Source organism: Rhipicephalus sanguineus, chromosome 11, assembly GCF_013339695.2.
Source record: "Rhipicephalus sanguineus isolate Rsan-2018 chromosome 11, BIME_Rsan_1.4, whole genome shotgun sequence".
Classification (NCBI taxonomy): Eukaryota; Metazoa; Arthropoda; class Arachnida; order Ixodida; family Ixodidae; genus Rhipicephalus; species Rhipicephalus sanguineus.
The window spans coordinates 107,704,252-107,731,635 of NC_051186.1; positions in this window are offsets into that span (position 1 = coordinate 107,704,252).

Genomic DNA, 27,384 nt, shown 5'->3' on the forward strand with positions numbered 1-27,384 from the left:
ATAACATATGCAGCTTTTCTGGACACCAGCGGCCTAGTTCGCGTGAACGACACCACGTGGCGTATCGCCCTTAAAGAATTCAAAAGTCCCGCCATGACGTATGCAGTGACGCGGCACTAAATAAAAGAGAATCAAAAGAAACAGTACACACGCCTCGAGACTGTCGCTTCACCTCAGTGCGCAGAAAAGAGAGCGATGTGTGTCGCCGTTATCTCGACGGCGACGACTGGCAATGAATTGGCAGTTTATCTAGACGTGCCATGCCAAATGTCTGGGCGTTATAGATGCGCCCACGATGCATCAAGAGAATCGTGTTTTTATTTGTTTGTTTGTTTAGTTTCTTGCGATGGGCCGCACCGGTGGGATATTGGAGCAGCATGCTGCTTTCCGAGTTTCTTTTTTCAGCTAGCGGGAACCATTATGTTTGGGTACGAACAGGATATTGTGGTTGCATATAAACCGAATTTCCTTTGGTGTACCACTTGGGTGATGCTTGTTTGCTCCTTGCGTTACCTCAAATTAGAACTGGATAAGTTTGAGAACGCTAGGAATGAGAGTAAAAAAAAAGGAAGTTAAAGATAGTTTTTATTCGTTTTCATTTAGTTCTTATTGAAATGTGGCTGCCACCGCAAGCTTGGCGCAGTCTAAGCGGCTGTGCAAAAATGATACAGTCGTTGAAAGATGATCTTGTACACCGGAAAATGTGAACTTGGTTAGTTTTTTTGTTAGGAATGAACGTATAGTAGAACATATACGACTGACGTGTTGTGTAATACTCTAGATCTGCCGTCTATCCCGCTAAAAAAGGCACTTATCTATCCTAATTGCATTTCTTCTTTCTCTTTCTTTTTTTTCCCTTTTTTCTCACGGTCGACTGACTCGTATGCTCGAGGTGATTGTCTTGATTCCTGTTGGCGCAGATACACATATAGGTTACTCTAATGGCCTGGTTGTTCTCCTGAAGCTCTCCTTTCATGTTCTGTCGGCGCAGTCTCTTTCAACTTTGCACTACAGCAAGCACAAAGTCGATCATGAATCACCTACTGGCCCAATCGTCCACTTTGATCAGCACAAAGAAATTCAGAAGAGCGAATTTCGGCGTTTTTGCGCTGACAACAACGATTGTTAATGCAAGATAATATAGTAACTATTCCAACAATCTCTCAAGATCACTTCTTTATTCTGTATCACTCCTGACGTAGCATACAAAATGCATTTGACTTGCTCAACAACGGGTCACAAGACACATCAGAGAAAAGCGAACCCTTTAATTCCCCTTCTTTCGTTCACCCAGCATATGAAAATTTCTTCAGTTGTGAGTGGAGCTCCTTCTGTTGCCACGAAGATGTGCAGGCGTTCCAAAGGAAATCTTAAACCTTTCTTTCCAGGAGGTTCCCTTAAGAGAACAATGGTGTTTATGCGCACAGGAATTTTGATTAGTAGTTTTTCGCTCGTAGCAATGACTGAAAAATACCAGTCTTCAGCCAGATAAAGCCTAGTGAAATCTGCTTTTTCCCTTAATATCTACTGCTTTTCAAGCAGTAGTCTTCTTCCTCTGAAAGCCCAACGGAAAATGACCCATATCGAATGGAATGATTACAGCTCCGCTCGAGGGTCTTCAAAACCGGAGCTTTTTTTTTTACTTCATGATGCAAAATATCAGCCGCGTATTGAATCCTGGAATCTTCTGGCTTGATAGGAATGTCAAAGCTGCGAAGACATTCCTGGTTGAGATTCTTTTTTGGCTCAAACGTGTAGGCCCACCTTGAAAGTCTCTTCCACTGTATCGGGTAGTTTTGTCTCTATTGTAAATAAGGAAATCATAGTAAAATAGATAGTAAGAAATTATAATTGAATATTAAATTTTACTGCAACATAAAAGTTGCAATAGAAATACGCGCGAAAGCGACTAAGAAAAATTAATAATATTTCAGAAGACACGATAACTGGCATGTAGCCTCGAGTTTAATAATAGGGATATCTGCACAGAGGTGTGAAGTCTGGTTAATGCGCATCAATAGCACAGCGCTATCATAGATGCACGCGTTTTAGAAAACACCCTCTAGACATGGTATTCCCTCAGCTTTGTCTGAGTGGAAATAGCTCAAAGAATTGAATTCCTGTCAATCTGATAACATGCTATTTGTTTTCTTAGATTAGGCCCTAAATCTGCCCTAAATGGTGGCTCTGCGCTGTACAGCGCACACGTGTGCTGTACAGCGCAGAGCCACCATTTAGGGCAGATTTGTAGTGACGCGGAAATTACCTCCTTGATAGTGAGAAAGTTCAAATATGTATACACAATAACATTCTCAATATTTACTTATGGACAAATATTTGGGATCGTGGAACATAAGGTGAGCTTGAGTGAGGTCACGCTTTTTTAGAGTAAATACTTACTCTATCACTATATATATATTCGCGATGTGCTTTCTTAAAGGGACTGACAACTGATCGAAATGTGTCACAAGACCCTGGCTGTGAATTACAGTGACATAAACGAGCTTTTTTTTTTCACCATATGATTAGGATTTGTATTGTTGAATTGCGCTTTGAACTTCACAACGGCATGTCGCGTTGCCTGACGGGCAAGCCTTCATAGTGCACGAATGAGATGTGCAGAATGCTCTACGCAGTCCGCTGCTATTTACTAAAGAAAAAAATGCGTTTAAAATTAATCCGCACGTTATTAGGCATTCTGGATTTATTCTGTGCTTATAAAGAGTAAAAGGAGTTGACGTTGAGAGGTGGCGTTGCCTTCGCGGCTACTAGTGAACGCATGTCGAGCAACGGCGCATGCGCGCGGCGCTTTCTACATTGAATGAATTTCCAGATAGCACACATCAAAAACCGGAAAAAGGGCATTGCATACCGCTGGGGCTGTGGCATGGGCTTCGCAAGACACTGATCTACGTAGGCGGTGTCACGGCTGAAACGTTAGTAAAGGCATCGTTTCTTTTTTCAATGAGTACTACCCGCAAGGCATTCTCTACACACACACACACACACTTTATATATATATATATATAGAGTGCATTACCGACCACGTTAGTCATAAACCTGAGGCGAACAAGCAAGACGAGCTTGATCTGTTCATTATGTTGATGAACCGTAATTAGGCTTGGCTCGGGAACACAGTGCGGAGGGCAATCTAGTGAGCGTCGAATATTTGGCTCATTGAATCGGTAAGCGGAACTGTAAAGCGAAAAGCGCTGGTTAGTTTTGAAGTCTTCTTTCTCGCTGTTTTCATTCACTCTGTTGTACATTGCTGCTAACATGGGTACCTGTTAAGGGAAATCCATCAGTAAAGACAACATGCATGTGTCCATGCCTGGACTTCCTTCTTAGTTACTCCCTCTTATTACTCCAACAGCGTGAAGTGGCGTTGCGGCAACAAAGGCAGTGTGTAATCGGCTAATATTCCCTATGAAATTACCTATGCTTTTCAGGAAAGCAGCGCACACTAAAGAACGTGTTGAAAGGGTGTCGTTTCGCCTCACAAAAAAGTCCTGATATCGTGCATGCCTATCGATTGCATTATCGCCGCGCGCCCGGCACTTCCAGGTCACAAATGGCATGCACGTTATGAGCGTGAGACAGCATTCTTCATAGGAAAGTGGCGAGTGCCGAGAATTCAAGAAAGGAAACGCAAGCCCCAGAAGCAAAGCAACCGGTTGAAGATCTCTCCGTCGTTGCTATGGCAACGGCGCGCGCGGCCACGCTCGCTTTCGAGTCTGCTTGCCTACCGTTTCGCCGTCTGTGCCGTGCATACCGCTCCCCGCCACCGGCCTGCGCCAGTCAGCGAGGGGGGGGGGTTGTTGGGTAAAGGGAGGGGGCACTTGCTGAAGGCCTTGACAGTTTGAGAGAAACACTATTCTCAATATTCTTGTCAGTAAAACACCGCCTCCGTATAACTTTTGGGAGGGTAGGCGGGCCCTTGGGACATACCCCCTAGCTACGGGCCTGGCCTTGGACTCCTAGGTGGCCCCGGTCGGTCTACGAAACTTCCTCCGAAGTACCACGGCCACACCTTGTGGTCTAGCAAGCCTCGTACTTTACCATATACGCCGTCAAGTCGCTTGAGACGTAATGTAATCAAACAATGTCGAGGCATGAGATTGTGCATATGGACCTGATAAAGCCTCACTGTCACTGTGCAGCTGTCCGTAATTAGCCAGAATGGCTCTTTTTCGGAGCGGAAGTAAATGTAATGCAAAAGAGCAGCACTACTTGCAGAAGCAGAGAACGCTGCTCCCGTAGAAAAAAGGCGACGATTCAACAATACAAGCTTTGCGTTGGTTCTACTATTACTGGTTACGTTTCTGCGTCGTCTCTAATAGTAGAGTACTTCTTTAAAACGCTTCATTATATTTCAAATGGCTGCCATCATGCTTGCCTTGTATTCGTTTTGTATTGTCTTCTTATGCTTGAGGTTAACTAAAATCTGGGTTCCTTTTCTTCGTTATTAAGTAATGGGTTGTGTGGTAATAAAAAATAAAACATTAGAAGTTTACTTGCTCCACTTCCAAAATCGAAACCGAAACTGCAGCAAATATCTTGGTTGCAATGCTCCAGCGAAAAAAACAAGCAACTAAATCTTCAACAGCGTTATACTAGTAATAATAATTTCTGGAGTTATACGTGCCCAAACCATAATATGTTTGTGAGGCATCTCATTGCGGTACGTTGAGGTGGGCTGCGAGTGCGTGCGAAAAGCTGCTGAATCACAGGATTTTCGTTTTGTAACTGGGAGCACCAGTCCCTGGACTTCCCGAAAGCTTTGATCCACACACGTCATATCACACGGACCTATCCGATGCAGCGCACAGTGCTATGTGATGTTAAAGGAGAAGGCATGCTGGTTTTTTTCTGTTCACGTAGGGCGATACATATGACAAGAGATGAATAAAAATCCCAGTTTCACCGCCAGGACGATGCAATGAGTGCGATAGCAACAAATGAAGTGAAGCTGCAGGCAGCTAACTCAGATGCAGTCTCACGTAACTCTACAAAATGCTGCTGTAAGAGAACACAGCCACTCCAGGTAGGAAAGGGGATTTCGCACAGTCTCTTCGAGTTGAGAGCGCAGCATATAGAAGGGTACATGAGCCGTCCGCTGATGCTTGTCGAGATAGCGATTTTGATTTCATTTAAGTTAGGGCAAAATCATTGCACTGCTGTTTGAAAAAGAACAAATAATTGTTCCTATTCTTTGATTGGCTTAATTATCTGTTGGTTTCATTAGTAGTGTCTAACAAAAAAAAAAAAGAACCCCTCGAAAAATTCCCCTTCGTTCGTTAAGATTAAGACAAAACACTTGCGTTAGCCCTAAAATAAAAAGCAACTGCAAAAACGTCTAACTTTGTCATTTAATTACTATGCCTCGCTTGTCTAAGCTTAGTTCGCTTCCTTTACGTTGCTGAATTGTAGGTACCTGAGAAGGTCGTAACGACATCATGAGAAGGGAGAAATAAGTTTCCACCACAATACGCGTACAAAAGTTCGAAAGAGCTTTGTTCGCCATAACTTGATCGGGCGTTCTGTTCCTTAGGACGTTTATAAAAGAGTAAAGTAAGAATTACAAATGTAGATCTGAACGATATGATACGCGTGGAGTGTTTAAACATACACTAAAAAAGTCATATAATAAAGAGAAAAAAGAAACGGCAGCTCAAGATTACAGTCAAGAACCGAAACCGAAACGAAAGCTCTTTTTGTTTCGGCGGCGACATCCTGTGCAAAGCTGCAGAACTAAGTCACGGACTGAAAAAAAAAAATGCTGATCCGTCGCCAGGAATCGAACCTATGACGGCGCGGTTATGCCGCGCTCTGAACTTAGCGATTAGCTCGCTCGGCCACGGTGGACGCCTTGTCGCCGGTCGTAAGCAGTGGTTTATCAATTTACCACAAACATTTGAGCGACCGCACTTCAAAAAACGCGTTAGGGAACAATGTTATGCCAATTGCGGCAAGTTGAGATTGGCTTCAAACGAAGGCTGATTGTCAGGACTACATGTGATTTCCTGACCATTACCATAACTTGCTTAGTTTTACGACAGTGACCATTTTTGTCTCGAAAAATAGGCCACATTTTTTGCCGTTTCCATAGACTCCCATTGTACAGTCTTTAACTGCTCTGGGAACAAAATTGAAGCTTACTGCAACATGATCGCTGCAGTCCTCTCGTGCGTTTAGGTTCCCAGAAGCTCTCTGTGGTCTGCGTTTTTCAACATTCACCCTCTACACTTAATTATTCGGGAACAACTCGCCAGTTCCATTGAAAACGCGCTAGCTTCGCGCCGGGGCCGCCAGGGGCGCTGGCTGTGATGTGTCCACAAAAGCTGGATATGATGCAGCGGGATAATCGCAGCCGAAAGACTTTCAGCAGGCCTTTAAAAAGAAAAAAAAGTTAGAAAGATAAAAACAAAATCAAAAAGCACGTAAAGCGAAATGGATACGAGTAAAATCACGAAGCGATAAAAGCCACGGACATTGTGTACGTAGTAACTGACAATAGGTCAACATCTTGCAAGAAATAGAGACTAGCCAGTAACACAAACGGCGATTTGCAAAGGCAACCATGCAAGTAAGCGTACCCGGGCTCTCGTTCATGCCGTCAGAAAGTGTTTTGAATATGAATTAGGATTGACTCTTCACTTCACGTTCATGTGATTTATAACTCGATTCCACTATTGTAGCCATAATGTTACTGAAAGAATGACCTGCCTCGGTGACATGCCTTGAAATTGGTAAGTTAGGAAGGGCATGCACATGAGCCTTATGATTATTGAAACGGTATCGTAAAACAGTTTCGGTTTGACCTATGTATTGTACATGACTGACTGAGCATTCTAGCAAATATACGACATCTGCAGTATCACAAGTAAAATTGCCCTTAATCTTGAATTTGAAGTTAGTCGCAGTACTGACTGCCAGTGTTGTCGTGGTCATGTGCGCACACACTCTACAGCGGGGATTTTTACAAGGATGGCAACCAACCGTCTGAATGCTATTGTTATGTTTGGTTTTAGAGGAAGTTAACAAATCCCGCAAATTTTGCCTCGTCTGTAGACAACACGCGGTGGTTCTGGAAACGCTTTTGTAAGGCGTTCGCTCTGTTAAGTATGCTGTGGTGTTTACGCAGAATAAATGCGACGTTAGGTGCCGATGCGTTGTGGGTTAAAACCAAGTTAACCTGTGAATGACTTTTTGGATTTCATTTGGTGACGCAGAGTGCTGCATGGTCTTGTGCGTCGGCGCGCCTCACTGCTTCACCACGACTAACTTGGCCGGATATTTCTGTTTAAGAAGTGCAGTGCGTAGTTGGTTACAGTTGTTATCGAAGTCAGATTGCTCAGAGCATATTCGCTTAAAGCGTAAGGCCTGGCTGTAAGGTGTGCTGGATTTGCAATATCTTTTGTGGCTGCTTTGAAAATGTAAATACCTTTGTCTGTCAGTCGACTTGCGGTACAGCTTAGTGGTTAATTTCGCATTCTTTACACATACTGTGACATCGAGATAGTGAATGGTATCTGGTGAATATGTGTGCGAAAATGATATGGAAGGGTGAGCATTATTAAAGTCCGAAATAAAAGACAACAGTTCCGCCTCTCCATGCGACCATATCATGAATATGTCATCAATAAATCGTCATAGTAAAAAGGTTTTAGCGAACGACCCGACAAGAACTTGTTGTCAAGAGATCCCATAAATATATTCGCGTAGCTTGGACCGATCTTAGTACCCATAGACGTCCCGCTTACTTGTACATTATGCACTCCATTGAATTCAAAGTTGTTGTAGTGAAGAATCATTTCAAGTAATATAGCTATAGTCGAGCTATCAATGGACTTGTTGAGAGCGAAGTGATCGTAAGCCTCAACCACGGACTTTATACCATCCAAGTGTGGTATGTTTGTAGGGAGAAGTGACATCGAGAGTGACAAGGAGATAGTTGTTAGGTACAGTAAGGTTTGTAATATTGGAAAGGAAGTCGTTAGTATCTCGCCGAAATGACTGGAATGCAGGGGGTATCTGGTTTTCAGGCTATCTACGTAACGCGACAAGTTTTCTGTCACGGCACCTCTGCCGGAAACAATTGGGCGACCAGGGTTATTGCGTTTAGGAATTTTCGGCAACAAATAGAACCTACCAGCTGCCGGATTAAGAGGGATCAGAGACGCTGCCTTATCATTTAATTTTTTCTCTCTTTATCAGTCTTCTTATTGTGCTTTCTATCTTGTATATATATATATATATATATATATATATATATATATATATATATATAATATATATATATATATATATATATATATATATATATATATGGAAACCAGCAGACAATGAAGCCAAAGGGAGTACATGGGAATCTATTTGTAGTCATGTAAATATGATCAATGCGAAGACATTAAAGTGCACAAAAAGAACTTGTCGCCGTTAGGAACCGAACCTGCAACCGTGCACTTTATCGGGTATTTGTGTGATTTAAACGTGGGGTGGTACACTGCTCCGCTAACAGCCATGGTAGCACGTGTGGAACAATCCTTTTTCCCAGCTGGACTCTCGTACGGTGTAATGTATTTTTACGCCCTTCGTTCATTCATAGCTAGCAGGCAGTTCGAAAAAAACAACAAAAAAATCTAACTGAAAACATTATTTTAAAAATGAAACAGAATGCAATAATGAAGAAGAAATAAGAAATTGGCTGTCTCTTCCATAATTGAGAATAGATGTAAGCATGGATTGACTACCGCCACAGCATATTGGTTGGAGATGATACTGGCCAAAATCTTAGTATCGGTGTGAGGCACTCTTGCAAGGGCACCAGCTACTAAACCACACCGCATTATACTGCTCGCTGCTGCACGAATGGCTCAGCAACCATAATCGGCTCAACGGATCAACGCTTGGAATGCTGCTAGCCAGTTGTCTCATGTGGCGCTCTTTCTTGATTTCACTCAGGCTTAAAACCACGAAGGCACTTTGACCACCTATTATTAACTCGATAATGGTAAAGATAATAATAATAATAATATCTGGGCTTTAACGTCCCAAAAGTGGGATCTGATTATACGAGATGCCGTAGTGGAGGACTCCGGAAATTTCGAACACCTGGAATTCTTTAACGTGCGTCGAAATCTAAGTACACGGGTCTAAAATATCTTCCCCCCTATCGAAAATGCAGCCACCGCGGCCGGGATATGATCCCGCAACCTTCGGGTCAGCAGTGGAGCGCCATAACCGCTAGACCATCGTGGCGAGGCGATAGCGGTAAAGAGCTCGTTTGGCAGAAATTCAGGTATCGGCACCGGCGGTTGTGAACAAAAAATCGGCGTTGTCCATGAGCGAAAATTCTAGATAGACGCAAATAAATAAATAAAGCATCTTCGGTAGGAGTGAGAATTGAATCCAGGCCTTCTACGCAGCAAGTGTGTTGTTACACGGAGCCACGTCCCTGCTTGAAAAGCTCTAAAAACGTCACGTAGAAGGAGAGTCTCCTTAACGCTGACATATTGCGTTCAGAATCCTACAACCGCACAAGTTTTCAAAACATGTGAATTGCCCAACGAGTGGGCGGTTTAAAACTGCCCGTCCATTCCAAAATGCGCAGATGCACGTGGTGTCTTATGGAGGCGTAGCTCGCCAATTTGCAAAAGCAAACGTACTGGGCACTTCGCAACTGTACTTGCGTATGCACTCTAGGATAGTTTGAAAAGGCCAATGTGTCCAGGTAGGAAAGCGCAAATGTTGCCTTCCTGCCTGGACAGTTGAAGGCGATTCCCACGGGGCCAGATTAGGCTATCGCGTTCTACTATTAAAGGCGAAGCTGAAGCGTTCTACAGTTTTTGTGAAACAAATTACAAAATGCTTGAGAATTGTGGCAAAGAAGAAAAACCTCGCAACAAATGTCGCAGTTGGCTCAAATCACCGGTGAGATTAACAGAACTCACATTGAACAGGTACTGAAAATGTTCAAGTCGGTGAATGCCCACTGACGGAAGATGACAACGTTGGTCACAATATCGAATGTGAAAACGACGACATTTATCAATTCGTAATCGGCTAGGAGACAATAAAAGAAATGAATAGTAATGAAAGAAAGCAAAGAGGTTAATCCCGGTAGGCTACCCTGTACTAGAGAAGGGGCGAGGGGAAGAAAAGCTGGAGAGAAGCATAGAAAAAATTACACCATCTCCCGCTAAAAGGGCGCACTTGCACGATCGCGTTCCGTTGGCGTTCGTTGGCCATGCTACCGACCTCGGTCAGACTGTTATGGAACAAAAGTCGGTCGCACACGTTGCAGCTGTGCCCGAAGCACCGGTCGAGCAATTCGAGCTTGAACCGGGCGTCGGCACCGTGGAATCCCGGGCTTTGAATCTATCTAACGAGGCGTTCTGCACGGGCGTTGGACTGGCGTCGTCTGTCGGCAGCCGAGGCGTTGGCTCGACGCTGACTCTTCTGACTCTTGGCTTCGACGTCGGCGTTGCGTACGGCGGGGTTTGCTTGCCAACGCTGCCATTGCGTTTCGGCATGTCGAGCCCGCGTTTCATCCGTACATAGCAGTTTCCCGCCGGCATTGCCGTTTGCATTCTAAAAAGACAGGGCGTGCAAACACGGACACAAGAAGGGTTAAGACTGTTGAAGAGGCCATTTGCGCTGGGCTTCCCGTGCCCGAGCTCGGGGTCCGCTTGCGGACGTTCGCGTTGCGCTTCGGCGCGTCGAGGCTTCCACTGCTCCGCGATCTCTGCAGGCGTTGAATGGAGAGGGGGAGTGGAGAGGAGGTGTGTGGAAAGTGTTTGCGCATGCACAGTAAGGGTGGTCACGGCGCACACCACCGGATTGAGCTCCGTCATAAGCTGCTTCGCATCTAAAAATAACTACTGCAGCCGACTTCAGTGTGAAGTCGAACCTTCCACGATGTTACAACTCGTTACATCGCTTCAAATATAAACGTCCGAACAGCGCCACGACGGTCACCCACCGTGCAAAAAAAAGCAAAAGTGCAAAAACAAATTGTTAACCCTTAAACGCCCGTAGGGAACATATTCCCCACCACGTTTCAAATCATCTATCTCCTACAGGTCTAATGTATCCGCCCTGAGATTGTTGCTGCATCTGAAGTAATGCTTGACAATCAACTGGAAAAATTTTTCGTTCCTCTGACGCTCAGTTCCCGTTGGAGCCACCGACATTTTTCTCTCTGCGCGGGATTTCGTCGCGCGCGTTTTCACCAGCTGCAATAACTCATGAATTAATGTATCTGCCGCATTGAGAAAGGTGATAAACACGTTAATTTGGAGGCTGAAGAGTAGAACCATCATCTGGTTTACTTTTACAGCCTAATTTACCGAGGAACTAAAGGTATTGACATTCGAATTGTAATTACGGGGTGGGAGTAAACTTCCCGACGGGCGTTGCACGATGCCAACCCTCAGGGAGTGACTTCTTTCTCTTGACGGAAACGCGCTTGACTGTTGAAGAGGCCCTCGATTTTACCTTTTTTTACCTGGTGATGTAAATTACTTTTTCTGACAGTAAGGAAGATTATGACTCGGGCGAACTATTGTTGATAATTACTCGCTCGAATGGTGATGCAACAGACATGGACCATACGACTGCAGTGCAAGGCGCTGGTCGTCGGAAAACTTCTGACAGTATAACGGAGAAGATAAAGGGCAGCAACACACGCACCCCGAAGGCCTTCTAAGGTGACAGAAAAAGCAGTCGGTGTAGCAGAGCAAGTGCGTCTTTCACCTGTGCTGCATTTTCTTAGAGAAACAGGAACGTTCTAACGCCGCTGGTGTAGTTTGCGTAAACAGAATTACAAGAAGTCGTGCACTGTTTGCTCTACGTGTAATGTTCGCCTTTGTGCCGCGCCATGCTTTGCGAAATTCCACCACAAGTAGGGTTCTGCCAAAGACCCATGAGGAAGTGTATTCGCACCCTAATAATTTTATCTAGCTTCGTATTTGGAAACTTTTCACGTTGCATTATGTTCTTTGGACAAACAACAGCGTCGACAAAATCTTGCATTAGTATTTACAATAGATACTCTATGGGCGTTTAAGGGTTAAGACACCAGGGGAAAAGTGTAAGAAATTAACATCACACATGCTATTTAGATGGCAAATGATAACTAAAATGGCACGCCACAATTTGGGAGGTGGGCTAGAAGACAAAGGAAATGGACATGTAGAACGTGCGACACTATAGAAAAACAGCAGCAACAACAATACTTCTACTATTACTACTACTACTGCTGCTATTATTATTGTTATTATTATTATTATTATTATTATTATTATTATATTATTATTATTATTATTATTATATATTATTATTATTATATTTACAACAATTATGATTTTGCCTTAATTTCTGTGTATGCCCCTGCACCATTGGAAGTTACATGTCTAGTCACTCGAGGTCCCTGTATGCGACAGTATTCGTGGAAAACATTTCTTCATCAATCACGTGCAAAAAAGCGCGAACGTATGCCGCATCAACGTGTGTTTTGCATGCTTTGGAAGCAAGAAACAAAAGACACCCGACAGTCATGTGCAAAAAAAAATGGCCTACAGTTTATACATTACTTTTCGAGTTGAGTCTATGATAATTTCAGGCCATATATAGACCATATGAGCCTGCCTATGACTTGCAGAGCAACATCGAAGATGGCTGCTATGCATATGCTGCCCTGCATGTTGGTTTCAATTTTCATATTTTCCCTAGTCACTACATATGGATTGCGAAATCCACGAAGTACGTATTTTTTGTTTTTTTTTATTCCTTATATTGTAAGCTGAAAGGAGAGCATATATGCTTGCTCATTTGCGACGGTGTGTATTTTACTAAAGGTCTATTTGGTTTCCTACAGGCTCACAATCGCAACTGAATCGGACGCTTTTGTGAAATGTACGCTGCGCAGGACACTATGCAGGAATCTATAGTTAGCCTCATAGTACCAATTTACGTCTTACTTCTCAATTGCGTTTAAATTTGCTAATGAACTTTATTTGCTGTGCTCATGTACCGTTTCTAAAGCTAATCTCAGCCGAGTATAAATATTTAGGGTTTTTTTTAATTATAAGGTCAATCGGGTACCTGAAAATGCTTTATAAATGATTCGAAAGTTCTGCCTGGGTATATCTTGTTGCATACGTTAAATTATTCGGTGCTTAAAGCATGAGAATCAAGCTACGACCCAGTGTTTGTGGTCACAAAGTCAGCAAAATAAAGCCGATATAGGTAGACGAACTATTTGTACTGTAGGTGCAGTATAATATCCTGGGATGCCTGTTCTTTATGCACGAATATACTGTTACAGTAATCGTACATCCCGACGTGTAATCATCAACGATTACGTGATTACCTTAGGCGTAGAATGTAGCGCTCGAAGGATCTGCCCAAATTTGACTGTGGAATTATAAACCGAAAAGTGAATAATTGAATAAGGCGATTAAAATGTGTAATTTTACTCATTGTTTTCCAGTATGTGACACACGGCTCGTCTATGGTCAATGTCGGTATCGTACAGGTATGAGCGATTTTGTTTTTATTTAGACAGTGCTACATCTCCTGCTAGTCACAAAACGGTATTCAAAATGTATTGGGTAAAACAACGGTTATCTTTTGGACACTGTACGGGAGCGAGCAGGCAAAAGATATACTACGGACACCTACAGCCCTGATACTACAGTATCAGAGCTGTGTCAGTCCAGATATGAGCCTCGGAAGATTACTTCGTGTGTTCCCAAGGAGAGGAGCCAGCAAGGTCCCCGTTGCGGCCGTGTTTCCGCCACCCACCGGGCTTTCACAGAGTCCCCCATTGAAGTCCCAGAAGACGCAGGAAGCTCTTGCAGCGTAGCAATCGCGTTGAAAGCGGTGAATCGACGCCCGATGACAATAATTGGAAGAATTTTAATAATTTGTATGGATCAGATCGACAAATTCGTTTTAGCATACCCAGTATTGCCACTTTGCGGACAAACCCTGCATTTAAAACAATTTACATTTGGAGAATCATGCTTCAAATTAACCAAACAACTGCCTGTAAAGTTACCGCTACAAGCAATGAGATCTGCTTGTTCCTGCCGTGACTTTGGGTCAAAATATCAGTCGTCAATGCTCAGAAACTAGGTAATTCTGCTTGCAACATAATACAGTGTTATCATATCAAGTGTAATATCTGTCCGTGTACAAGCCTGTCATATCTCGATGTTTCTGGAAATATGCACACGTTAAGGCGCTAATGCTCTTGTAAGGGGTTGTTTTCTTCTGTATCTAGCGCGATAATATTCACGCGTTGCATGCAACACGCAAAGTAGTCGAAACAAAAAATATTGTCCCTATACTTTCCTTGGCTGCAATATCTGCTCATTTGATTATGTTGTACGTAATAAAAAAAACGTGACCATGCTCAATTCCCCCGCCTTCGTTCATTCATAGCTAGGGTCTCGTTCCGGCAGACTGCATTGCCTTCATAGTATGCGAGGGTTCTCTGGTAAAATACCAGCTCGTAAAAAACATCACGCGCTGCCCTACGCCAGCTGGCAAAAAGATTCCGGGTAGTTTGCACGAAGCCTCTATAAGCTTGGCACAGCGAAGCACGTTCCTGTCGCCCCTCTTACTCCCCGTCGACCGACACGTCTAGCTTCGAGATGCGCGGCTTTCACTTTGGGAGTGCGCACTTCCTTAGGACGCCCCATGACTAGTGATGCAGAACTATCGATGGTACTATCGATGCTATCGATAGCGGAGTCACTATCGAACTATTGATGGTAAAGAATACTATCGATAGCGCCATCATTAGTCAGTACTATCGATAGTATAAAATCAACAGCGCGAACTCATTGCAGCATAAACTTGGTTCCCTGCGCGCGTGCAACATAGTGGAGCTGCAGGAGCAGGCTGAAAGGCAAGAAAGTTGACATGCTTTTGTTCTTCACCAGAGTGCTTCGCTGACACATGATCATAAAGTCAAATTGTTCAGCTGCAGCGGAAAGGAAGCTGTTACATGTGGTGGAACTGCGCGGCTTCAAATTTATAACGCATTTTATGATTTCAATATAAAAAGAAATTATCAAGAACTAAGTTTGCAAATTTTAAGGTGCGACAGGTTGCTTTTAAATATGAATTAATTGATGGACATATTCTTCTATTTTCACTGCGGATATCATTGATTTTTCTTGCCAAAAATTGCTCATAAATTAAGCGAAGCTGATTCTACGTTATCGCAAATATTGGGCAATATGGCTAGTCAGCAACAGCATCATTATTCGCTCCGCTATGGATAATTTGTCACGTGGCTGTGAGGGCGAAGAATGCTGCAGAAAGATTGGGAAATACTAAGTTCTTTATGAGGGCGAACTTGAGCCCAGAAAATCAAAACTCAAAATACAAGCGATACACGCTGCGTACTGATAGCAGCGAGGAAAGTCGCCGGCCGTCGAGTAATCTGATAATCGGTGGATTGGATTGGATTAAACGAAGTATTTATGTCCTGCAGGACGCGCCTAGCGCGTAGCGGGTGTCTCCCACGTAGGGACCGACAGAGAATACCTGGTGGCCGCTTCGTGGTAATCTTCGTCTTTTATACATCAGTCCTCGAACCTTCCAGCGTTATCACTCGTGCTCGCATAAGCTTTCGAATAAACTTCACTATTCGCGTCCGGCGCGTAATCTTAACAAAATGGTGTCAAACAATCGCGAAGCTTCCCAAACATTGCGGCGTGGTCTGCGTCAAACGCTGCGATCACTCTTTGTTGCTGAAACCCGAATACGTCAAAACTAAGCAGTAAACGCGCGTGGCAGTAATATTGCTTGTAATATTGCCGACGGTACTACCAATTTGACTATCGATAGTTTCTTTACACTATCGATAGTTTAAAAAGAAACTACTGATACTATCGATAGTCAATTTATCGATAGTTCTGCACCAATACGCGTGACTCTCTGGACACTATCAGGCGCTGCCAGACTATGCACTATAAGGTTGCACGTGATATCCCCGTTGGCGGCCGTGGCCAAGCCACTGCGCATGCGCGACTTGGTCAGGTGGTGCGGTATCGGGTCGCTTGGAGACGGGATGCTTACTTCGCTTTTCTTTCTATTTTTTTATCTCTTCTCTCTACCTCTCTCTCTCTTTTGTTGATGTTTTCTGTCTATATTTCTTTTCTTTCTGCACTTATATCGCTCTATTGATCTCTTTTTCGTTCTTCCTATGACATGCTTTACCTCTCCCCTCCTACTCGCCATCAGATCTCTCCTCCTTACGCTCACTGCCCTTTCCCTACCGCTTTACTGCACTATGCTATACAAGGCTATGCTATGATGTGTTAGCGTGCCTGGATAGCCGAGTGGTTAGCACGCTCGCCGTCGGATCGAGTGTACGCGGGTTCGAATCCAGCCTGGTGCAAAATTTTTTTCGGCAAACATTTTTCTCTTCCTCTGTCTCTATATCTTTATTTCTGTCTATCTGTTACTTTCTTTCCTTCCCTCTCTTTCTCTGTACTCGTTATCTCATCCACCAGGGCTCTTTCAGGCCACGCCGTAGCGGTGATAAGTGGGATTTGCCCAAATTCTGTGCCACACCCGTCCTTGATCATAACAGTTTTCGGGCACGACGACACATTTTACATTGAGCTAGAACATCTTCGCTGTCAAAAAACGTGATCCTCACACATACCTGTGGCGTGTTCCCCGGGTCGCGCCCGATGTGGCGACGGTAGGGGCACGCACCCTCGCTCTGTTTGGTCCAGAAGGAACGGAAGGAGGAGAAATTCGAGCGGGCAGATAAATGTAGGGCAATCACGTGTAGCCCAGGCGCATATGCGCCATACATGAACAATAGCCATTACATAAGCTATAAAGCCCAAGTCGAGACACGTCCCTTAGCCTTTCGTTCCTTTTCTTTAATTTGCCTTGCTCATGCTTCTTGTTTTGCCGTCTGTACGTGTTGTTCGCAAGCAACACAATTCTTATATTAGGGAGCCGGAATATGAAGGAACGAGGCACAAATTCCGACAGCGACAGTGGCCACAAAAAATTCAACGTGACATTTGTTGGCCTAACGAAATAAGTGGCCAATCAGAACGACGCATATTTGCTGTTGAAAAGAACATAAGCATACGTATCGAAGCAACCTGTACAAAAGGCAAACGTACGGGCCCTAATAAATGCGCTTTGAAAGATCCTGTCCCATATTACAACGCTGGCGACGAGGATTTTCTCTGTTTCACATTCTCAACTCGTGATTAATGTAGTGAACTTTAATCCTTCAATTTGTGTTCAAATAAATGAGACATTCATATTAAAGGTCGCATTTGTTACTTTTCTGCGCGAAAACATCCAGCGGATAATGTCGCCCTAATTATGCAGTTATTGTAGCACTAATGTAGCCCTTGCGTAAGTATCGATGTAGTTCTAAATCCTGCACTAAATTATACGTTCATATCGTTCTTGTGCAGGCCCTGGTGAAGTTCTCAATCGAGCGCTGAGTCCTGCACTATTGTTGTTCTTGCGTAGGTCTTGGAGCAAGTCTAAATCCAGCACTTAATGGAGTTCCACTACTGTGAAACCTGAGGATGTGCTTACCACGGGAAACCCAGTGATTCCTTTGGCAATTGCGCGCTGCCGTGACGGCGGCGCCCTCTCATGCGCGGCGCGTGAATCAGTCCGATGCTTCAGAAGGGTATTTTGCTATTTTAGTTAAATTGTTGCGATTAATTCTCGGTTATTTCTGTAGCTTTTATTATTTTAGACCTTGCTTGTTTATTTTGCGCTGGTTTTGAGCATTCTTAGCTTTGTTTTAGGCCTGTTTTGATCACTGCGTGACCATGCGTTATGAGACAGTGGATGGACAACAATCCGGGCCGTCATAGGGCAGCGATCATAGTAATGTGCAAGGCACATAGGCCAAACGACAATTGGTATTTACTCGTGTGCTTATGAGGTATTCTTATTTTAGATAAGAAATACTTTGTTTTTGGATCACTCATTTAATCACCTTTTCACTTTGCAGCCTGCTACTGCGACCACACTTTGAGACTCGTACACCTGTTTTACTACGACAAACTCACAAATAGGTGTTTTAGATATGGACAGGTACTCAACTGCAACGGATTTGACTCAAGGCCGTTATGCGAGGCGACCTGCGTAGTCGTTGACGCGGCGCGGTAGCCGTGTTTTGAACTGTCTGTCATTCAAAGTTCTGTATTAATAAACTAAATCACAGAAAAATTCCAATGCTCTGCCAACGTGTGTGACATTTTCTAAATCGTTATTGCAGTTAGTGGTGTAGTGTTCCTGTTTAAAAGAACGGAACAGCATTAAAGCTTCAGTATGGAACTGGCGTCCATCTTAATCCGCTTTATTTTAACTTCATCCTCCTATTTTCTTTCCTGCCCCGGCTCTCGTGCTTCTTCATCGTCTGTCCAGAAGCTCATACCGCTTCACCCTTCCTGTTTCTTTTAATTACCCCTACTGGGGTAATACTTGAAGACATTTCCAATTGAAGCACATTCAACTCATCCACGTTCACCAGTGTACCAAAAAGTCTTCAAAATTCCGTTCTGGGTGGCTGTCTTGGTTACAGAGTAAGGACCGTAAAATTTGGCACTGGAATCTCTTATTCCTTTCCTCACTAGTACGAGGTCGGTGACTTGAATATCTGGCATGTCTGCTCGATGCCTCTTATTGAAATTATTTTTCATTCGTTTTCGGTACCTCTCCTCCTGTGATTTTTGTTGCCTCTCCTCGACGATCTTGAGGTTTTCCAAGAGCCCAACTCACGGTCTGCCTGCAGAAGAAGGGTTTCTCCTGAAGAAGCGTACTGTGGACTGCACCCCAAGCCACTTGTGTAGGATCAATTGTGATGTTTCACGCTGCTTCTAAAGAACCTTTCCATCCAGCCGGAAAACTATCCTACATCTTGATCTGCTGTGTCACGTCCCGTATGGCACGTTCTGCAAGCCATTCGCCGCGGGATGGAATGGAGCACAGAACTTGATCGATATATTGTGATCTCGAGCCCATCTTGCTAGCTTTTCACTCTTGAATGCGGGGCCGTTATCACATACGATTGTTTGCGTAGTCTTAAGCATGTCTCCTTCGAGGAGGGTTATGACGCTATTTGCAACTTCTTTTCCTGCGCGAGTGGCGACCATCCTAGTGCATTCATCTATGGCCAGAAGATGGATGGAAAGTCCTTTATTGAAAAAGAGGGAGGCGCATGGCCTCTGTGGGGATAAGCGGGACTTTCAAACTATACTAATATTTCACAGTTTCATAGGGTTTGCACTTATTCAAGTCACAATCACATACTGAGGCGGTGTGTGGTCAGTACTGTGGTCTGTCGGACCCCCTAAACCACTCTGATCAGGCCGCTCTGACTTCCATATTGCGCGAATACTAACTGCGTGTCCGGGTCCGTAAGCAGCGCTTCCATAATCTGTGTACTGCAAAGCCTGTATGGCCATTCGCCCTTTTTCAAATGCGGAACATTGCCACAGTAAGTGGTGAAGGTCTGCGCGGCAGCGCAGCCCGCAGTGATTGCACGTCACTGTCGCAATGTCCGGTTGTCGCCATTTAGCTAAGGAATACGGCGTGTATGCGGAATTTGCGTAGATCTTATTGATGAATACTTCTTGAGAGCGCGAAAGTGGACACTTGCTGGAAAACAGGACTGGTGGGGTAACCTGCGTAATGCGTTTTTTACTAGCATGGCGCAGGGACGCACGTAGTGCATTGTGGCTACCGAGGGAGCCATTTGACTTAAGAGCTCATACGGGTTTACCCTGAGGGGTGGGGGCAGAGAAAGATTGGTCGACCCACCTGCGGAAGCAGCAGCGGCGTGTGCCGCCGTATTGCCCCCGCGAACAGCCGTATGCCACGGCGCCCAAATAATTTCTATCGGCCTGTCGGCATTTTCATGCCTACGAAGGATGCTTTGAATAGCGGCAGCTGTAGCATCCTCCGAGGCTGGGCGAAATATTTCCGAGTAAGCAGAGTGCAAGTCGGTAAAGACACGAAGGGGTTTCTGTATGGTGTATGGGAGGCTTGCAGTCGCTCCCCATATGGCAAGAAGTTCGGCATGCAGAGGGGTACCGTTCGGGAGATGACACCTGTAGGCCCCAGTGTACTCGGTGGTCTGCGCGCAAATGCATGCTATACAAGCTTGGCCATCTGAGACAGCAGCGTCCGTGTAGATGTCGATGGTATCTAAGCTCGCTTCCCTGAGTTGTCGCGTGGCAAGAACCTGGCGGGCAGTATCATTGTGACGAGATATGGGACGACGGAACCGTCGAGAGGCTGTCGGAGTTTCCCATGGGGGTAAGGACTGATTAAGAAGGGGTGCATCATCATGTCGCTGACAATCCCAAGCCAGAAGGCGACGACCTTGCGGCGTGTTTTCCATGCGGATGTGGTGTCGAGTGTGGGCACGGATGACGTCCTGCAGAGGAGGCAAGCCCCCTGCGGTTTCAAGTGCGGATATCTTAGTGTGTTTAGGGAGCCCCGTGATGGTACGGAGTAGCCCGATGAAGGCGTTCCAAATTTCGGATGTCCGTTGGAGAGAACGTGTATATGGGTGCACCGTACAAAATCTTCCAACGGCCACAGCTCTTGCGACAGTACGACAGGCTTGCTGTCGTGCTCCTCCGTATTTGCTGGACAGACGACGTATCATATGTAATGTGGCTGGCCATGCCTGCCGAAGCCCACCTACCCACTTCTGTGGGCTGTTGCAACTGGCTATTGGTAAACCTAAAACTTTGATTTGTCCGTTTTTTGATTGTATAGTGTGCGATCCAATATGGAGCGAGATGCACCTTTTCTGGTTGGTGTGATGCTTGCCGTCTATGCTTATAAGGTCTGTCTTATGTGGAGCTAGCTGCAGACCTACCTCCTTAAGAGTGGACTCTAAGCTAAGGAAGCTGCCTGCAGCTCGGTCTGCATTGATTCTTTGTCAGTATAATCCGCTGCTTCTGTCCATATAGTAATATCCAGCGTAGATGGCGAATCGAGCCGTTGTGTCCCGCTCAAGATTTTCTGCTACCCTGGTCATGGCCAGGTTAAACAGCGTTGGTCCTAGAATAGATCCCTGTGGCACACCTCTATCCAAGTAATAAGTCTTCGGGCTCCATCCAGGCGATGCGCCGCATAAGCGAATGGGCCGGGCTGCAAGGAAATTTCTAATCCATACCTGCGCACGATGACTTGGGTAGCGCTTAGCTAGTTCTTCAAGAATGGCGTTATGGTGAACATTATCAAACGCTTTCTGCATGTCGACGGCCAGCAAGTAATCAGGTAGCATCTTTCGTGACGTACGATAATAACACGCCGTAGCAACCAAAGGCAGTCATGGGTGCCCAGGTTAGGGCGAAAACCCGCCTGGGCTGGATGGTATCCCGGCCGAGTTATCTCGAGGTAATGGGACATGCGTGTGAATCATGCGTTCAATGAGCTTACAGAGAGTCGACGTGAGAGATATTGGCCGGAGGTTCTTGTAGAGGTTCTTGTCTTTTCCGTGTTTCGGAATGGGATAAAGGCGACAGCTTAAGGTTCTCCGGTACATTTCCTGAGGCCCAGAGGTCATTGATTACCGCCAGGAGTGCGTCTTGGGCTTCTTCTCCGAGATTGCGGAGTTCTTGCCATGTGATTCGGTCGTGGCCAGGCGCCGATCGAGTACGGCCGTGTTTGATAGCTGCTAGCATTTCTCCCATGCTAAATGGACGATCAAGATCTGGATCAGGTTGCGGTACGGTGCAGGCGTTCGGAGGCGTAGGTGGAGTGAGTGAAGCGTGAGGAAAGAAAGCGGTAATAATTTCGTCTTCTACTATTGAGGGATCTGCTTTGAGGAACAGCTCGGCCAAAGGAGGGTTACCCTTTCCTTTCCGCTGAGGCTGCGAAAAATGCGCCAGAGACTCTGGAGGCCCGGAACACGGCCAAGGCGCTCGCAGGTGGATTGCCAGGCTTCCCTTTGAAGTTTGAGCTGATATTCATTGATAAGCTTAAATTGGCGCTTGATTTTCATGAGGTCAGAGTGCCGTTTGCCGTGCGAGCGGTATCTCTCACTAAATAGTCTGCTGTTCTCCATAAATTGCCTAAATGATTATCCATCGGTTGAGTGTGGTCTTCGCATGGCACTGTTTCGCGTGCCAGCGAACGGGCCTGTTGAACTATGTCCAGAAGACCCTCAACTGTCGAAAAGGATCCAGTAACATGACTCCGAAAGGTATTCCAGTTAGTCATTGTTGTTGTTGTTTTGACCCGGAGGCATTTTCGATGAAGTGCCACGAATATCGGGAGATGATCGCTGCCCCATGACTGGCTGGAGACTGTCCAGTGCCGCACAAATTGAGGGCTGGCGAGGGTAAGATCTGGGGTCGTGTCTCTCTGCGCTTTATGCAATCCTATTCTCGTAGGGGTGTCGGGGGTGTTACAAATTTCTACAGAGGAAAGTTCAATAGCGTCGTAAAGATATTTCCCACGTTTATTGGGCTTTGAGGCACTCCAGGCAGGGTGATGAGCATTAAAATCCCCTCCAATAAGCAGAGGGAGGTTCTGAGATGCTTGCTTAAGCGTTTGCAGCGAGGTGTATGGTCCAACTGAGATATTTCCCGGGCGAAAATACGCAGGACACGGCCACAAATGGTTTTTGGCCTGGGGGACAAATTTTAACAGCTACTATTTCGCGAGCGTTGGAACTGAGATCAGGAAGGTCCATTTGGGTGGCTGGGCAGTCATTACGGACCAGAAGCGCTCCTGGCCTTTGGGAAGTTCCCGCTTGTGTTTGATGGTTGGGGTCTGGAAAGCGCGGTAACCAGGAAGCGAGCACGTGCCGCGCGTCTCCTGGAGAAGAAGGAATAAGGGGCGATGCCTTCGAACATAATTGCGGATTGTGGAGCGTGTTTGATGAAAACTACGACAGTTCCACTGCACCCCCTGAGCGAAAGAACTCATGAGGATGGCCCTGATTTGCGGCGCTTATTGTCATCAGCGAGGACATTGCGCTGCAGTTCGTCGAACATGTTTTGAAACCGAGTTTGCATAGCATCAAGAGCTTGTGTTAGAGTGTTAACCATCTCTGACCGAATCGCGTGCTCCAGCTTATTAGATTCTTGAGTCCGTTCTGTCGGAGGAGCCCAATAATGTGAGAGTAGGCGGAGTCCTTGTCCGTGACTGGTTTAGGACGACGTGTCGGAGAACGGCTCTTTCGTTTATTTCGAGAGCGACTGCGGCTTGGCGTTGGGGACCGATTCCCCTTCTTTTGGTCCAACATGAGATCGCGAAGTCTCTGATTTTCTTGCCTTAATTCCTGTATTTCTTGGCGAAGGCTGTTGATAAGCTGAGTAAGATCGGAAGAAGCGGCTTTTTGAGCCCAGGTTACTTTCGGAGGCGTCGGAGGTGTAGGCTGTGTGGAAGATGTCGTAAGTGATGAATCATTAGTGTTGCGGATAGGGGCTGATTCAGATATATCTCGTTCAGGACAATGGGACTGAGTGAAATGTGTGTGGACGCTCCACAAGCCACGCAATGAGGAAACCTTACAGTTTGGGTCGATCTCATACGGAGCTTTGCCGTAGTCGCGGCATACCGGAGGGAAGGAGCAGTATTTGGCAACATGCCCAAACGATGGCAGTTGTAGCATGCCACCGGGCGAGGCCGATACTCATGAACACGGATGACTTCGTATTAAACACCAAGCGTTTCGGTATGGAGTCCGTATCAAATGTCAAAAGCAGTAGCTGTGTTTTACCGAGCATGCGCACATCGGTGATTGTCGCCTGTTCACAGCGCAGATGCGCTTTGATGTAGTCAGTTGTTAGGCCGGGTCTTATCTTTATTACCCACGAGAGCTGCCGACTGCGTGTGGCTGAAGAGGCGATGTGTCTACATCAATTACTCGCACATTACCGTTGACCGTTGCGACTAAGCGCGATAGTGTGCAGAGTTTACGAAAATGACCTTCGTCACGAAGTGTGATCCGTAGGCAGTTACTGGTTATGTCAAAGCGGAGGATGGCCATTTCCGCAATAAAAGCTGACGGAGCGCTTTGCTCTATGGCGTCTGTGAGCGCTTGTTTCGGAATGTCTGTCACGTGCACTTTGTTTAGCGGCCTGATCAAAACGGTATAGCGGGGCCGACTCACCCGTTCGGCGTGCAGTCTATTCGGTGACACTTGGCGTCGGTAGTAGACGGCGTTCCTCTGTCGTACCCCGTCGTCACGAGGTTCGGTGGTGCCGGTAGAAGAGCCCGCTGCCATGTCAGGAGCAGGAGGTCCGTAGACGATTGGGATGACAGCGTAGACTGCGTTGAATCCATGGTCTCGTTTCCGTCAGATAACGTTGAAAAGTCAGCGGAGTTCACAGGAACGCTCGTGCATTCCGTGGTCGTTGTCATAGTAGGCGTCTTGAGATCCGGAATGAAACGCGCCGGGCGTAGCAGGTTCGCCAGGCACGGCACGGCCGCGCGGACGCGCAGACGCGGCCGCCGGCAGCTGTGCCCTTTAGGCCAGTCCGAAGCGTCTCACTAGGCTTAGGGCGGTCAGTTCACAAAACGGAAAGAAAAAGGGGAAAAGGTTCTCCAAAAACGCCGGCTGTGCGACACAGGCTCACCGTGTAGCTGAGATTCACGTCCGAAGCAACAAACCGTAGTAGACAAGCGGAAAAAACTAGTAAACTGACCAAAAAAGAAGGAGCCGAGGTGAGGCACGTCTGCCATCGCCGGCCACTCTAGCGCCCCCCATCGCCAGAAGAAAAGCTTGCGTTTTTCTGACTCCTTCCCCTTTCTTATTTGGTTCAGTGAAATCCAGGTGAACTACATCAAAATGCACGCTCGAGTGGCAAGGTAGTATCATGGCGTCCGTGGGCTGTTTAAACTTCACTTTGTGTACTTGACACACATGACATGAACGAACGTAGTGACTGACGTCGTTCTTCATGTGAGGCCACGTAAATTTCTTGACCAATTTGTTGTAGGTGCGCCAAATCCGTCGTGTCCTCCAGATTCTGAGCTATCGTGGTACAAATAAAGCACTCTGGAAACAAGAGTTCGTGGGACTTGATACTGACCTTCCGTAAAAACCAGTTGTTCTGAGCTTTCCCACAGCTTCACTTAATTGATTTCTTCGGACTGTTCTGTGTTGTTTTGTACCATCGACCTTGATAGAGCATCTGCATCGGTTAAAAGCGGTCCTGGTCGGTGCGAGATGGTAAAGTCAAATTGCTGGAAGTAATTCACCCATCTGATAATACGACCTTTAGTTTGGGTCATATTCAAGAGATGAGTGAGGGTCTGCAGATCCGTGAACAAAGTGAACTTCGTCCCTCCAGGTAAGTAGGGAAGTACTCAACGGCCTTCAGAACAGCCAATGCTTCCTTCTCAGTAGTGTAGTTAGTTTCAGACGGCTTGAAGGTGCAACTGTAGTAACCTGCTACGTGTTGCTTTCTCGGCCAGATGCTTCGATACATTTTTGATACAACACAGCACCAGTCCCATAATGTCAGGCGTCAGTGTTCAATTCAAAGGGTAAAGTATGCGTAGAACACGGTCAGCAGAAATTCCGTGCACCAAGTCACGTAGACTCTTTCACATTCGTCACTCCACTGAAAGGGAACTTCTTTCTGCGTTAAGCGCGTGAGGCATCTAGTTTTGACAGCAAAGTCATTTATGAAAGATTGGAAATGTCCTGCCAATCCCCAAAACACACGCAGTGAATGGACGTCATATGGTTTCTTCAACTGGAAGATCTCGACGGACTCCTGTTTCGAGCTTTCGGTGTTCCCATCGAAGACTCTTCCAAGAAACAACTTTTTGTTGAAAGAATGCACTCTTCTTAAAATTAACCTTGAGATGTACCAAGCTCAAGGCGTTTACACCTCAGACAAATGGTCCTGATGCTCAGCCTCTGTTTTGGAGAAGACTATAATATTGTCTATGTACACATTACAAAAACAGCAAGGAATGGCTTTAGGATGTTGTTCATGATCTTGTGGAACCATGCTGGCGTGTTTTTCCAACCGAAAGGAAGCCGGTTATACTCGCAGAGATCGAATGCCATGATAAACGCGGTGTACATTTGTGTGTCTTCGGTTAGTGGGATCAGCCAGAAACATTGGCATAATTGATGCGGGAAAAATGTCGGCAACCATCGGCTCATCTGTAATTGTGCCGATCTTCGGCATGGGAAATGGTATGAGTTCTGTCTGTCGATTGAGAACCCTGTTGTCGGCGCATAATCTGAAGGTTCCGTCTTCTAATCGGTGCGATCGTTATGGGAGAAGAAAAGGGTGATACCGAAGGTCGTATGATATCAGCATCTAGCATCTCCTGTAACTCATTCTTGAGCCACATCTTTCGCTCTCTTGACATATTGTAAGGTGGTTTTCGAATGACGGTCTTCTCAGCGAGTTCGAAGGGAACCTTGTGTCTTCATCACCTGAGGATAGCTTCCTATGCATACAAGTTCAGGGTAGGTCGTTGCGATATCCCCCGCGCGCTTGACAACTCGTAGGCAGGGCTGGGCAAAGATACTTTGAAATTGCATCGCGATACGATACCAGATACTCAGGCAAGAAGTATCGGAGATACAGATACAAGATACTACCGGAATAATTGTATCCGATACGATACTCGCCAATTGTATCTTAAGATACTTCGATGCATTCGCAAATTTATTATTAGACCCCGTAATGTAGTAGCGAACGCCCATCCAAGAACAGGTTTGCTTGAAAATTTCTTTATAGTGACCAATTTTGTTTCATTTTAATGAAATGTCTGTTCGTATCTCAAACGTTTTGTCCTTCTTGCTCAAATTGCATTAGTTTACTTCCGACAGAACTTATTGGGTTTCTTTTGGCTGCTTAAGAGGACAGCTCTTGACTGCCAGGGGCTCTTGTTTGTCATTTTTGTAATTGATGGGAGTCGCTGCTCAGCTTGCCGACCAGCTATCGGATCACCATCTAACCACAAGTACTTCAATACGGAGCCTTCGCACGATGGCGCATATACCGGTGTGGTATTACCTTCTCCATAAAAGACCGTTTACGCAATACCGCATCACCGGTGAACAGCAGCAACAACGTTGCTAGCGACATTTTTCATGACGCATTTTGTATACGTATAGCTCATAAAACTTCAATGACTTTTCATGTTCCACTTATCTGATGGCGTAAAGCGTTCGTTATCGATATACGCACTAACGTGCAATCTTTCAACAATTTTTCTTAAGCGAGAGAACAGGTGCACCCCATAAATGTATACTGCCTATTGTATTTCACGTGGTGGTGATGATGAAGGAGGCGGCAGTCAATCTGGTAGAGACGAAACTGCTCATTTGGCAAACTTATGCCCAGAAAACTAAGTAACTCAAAGTACAAG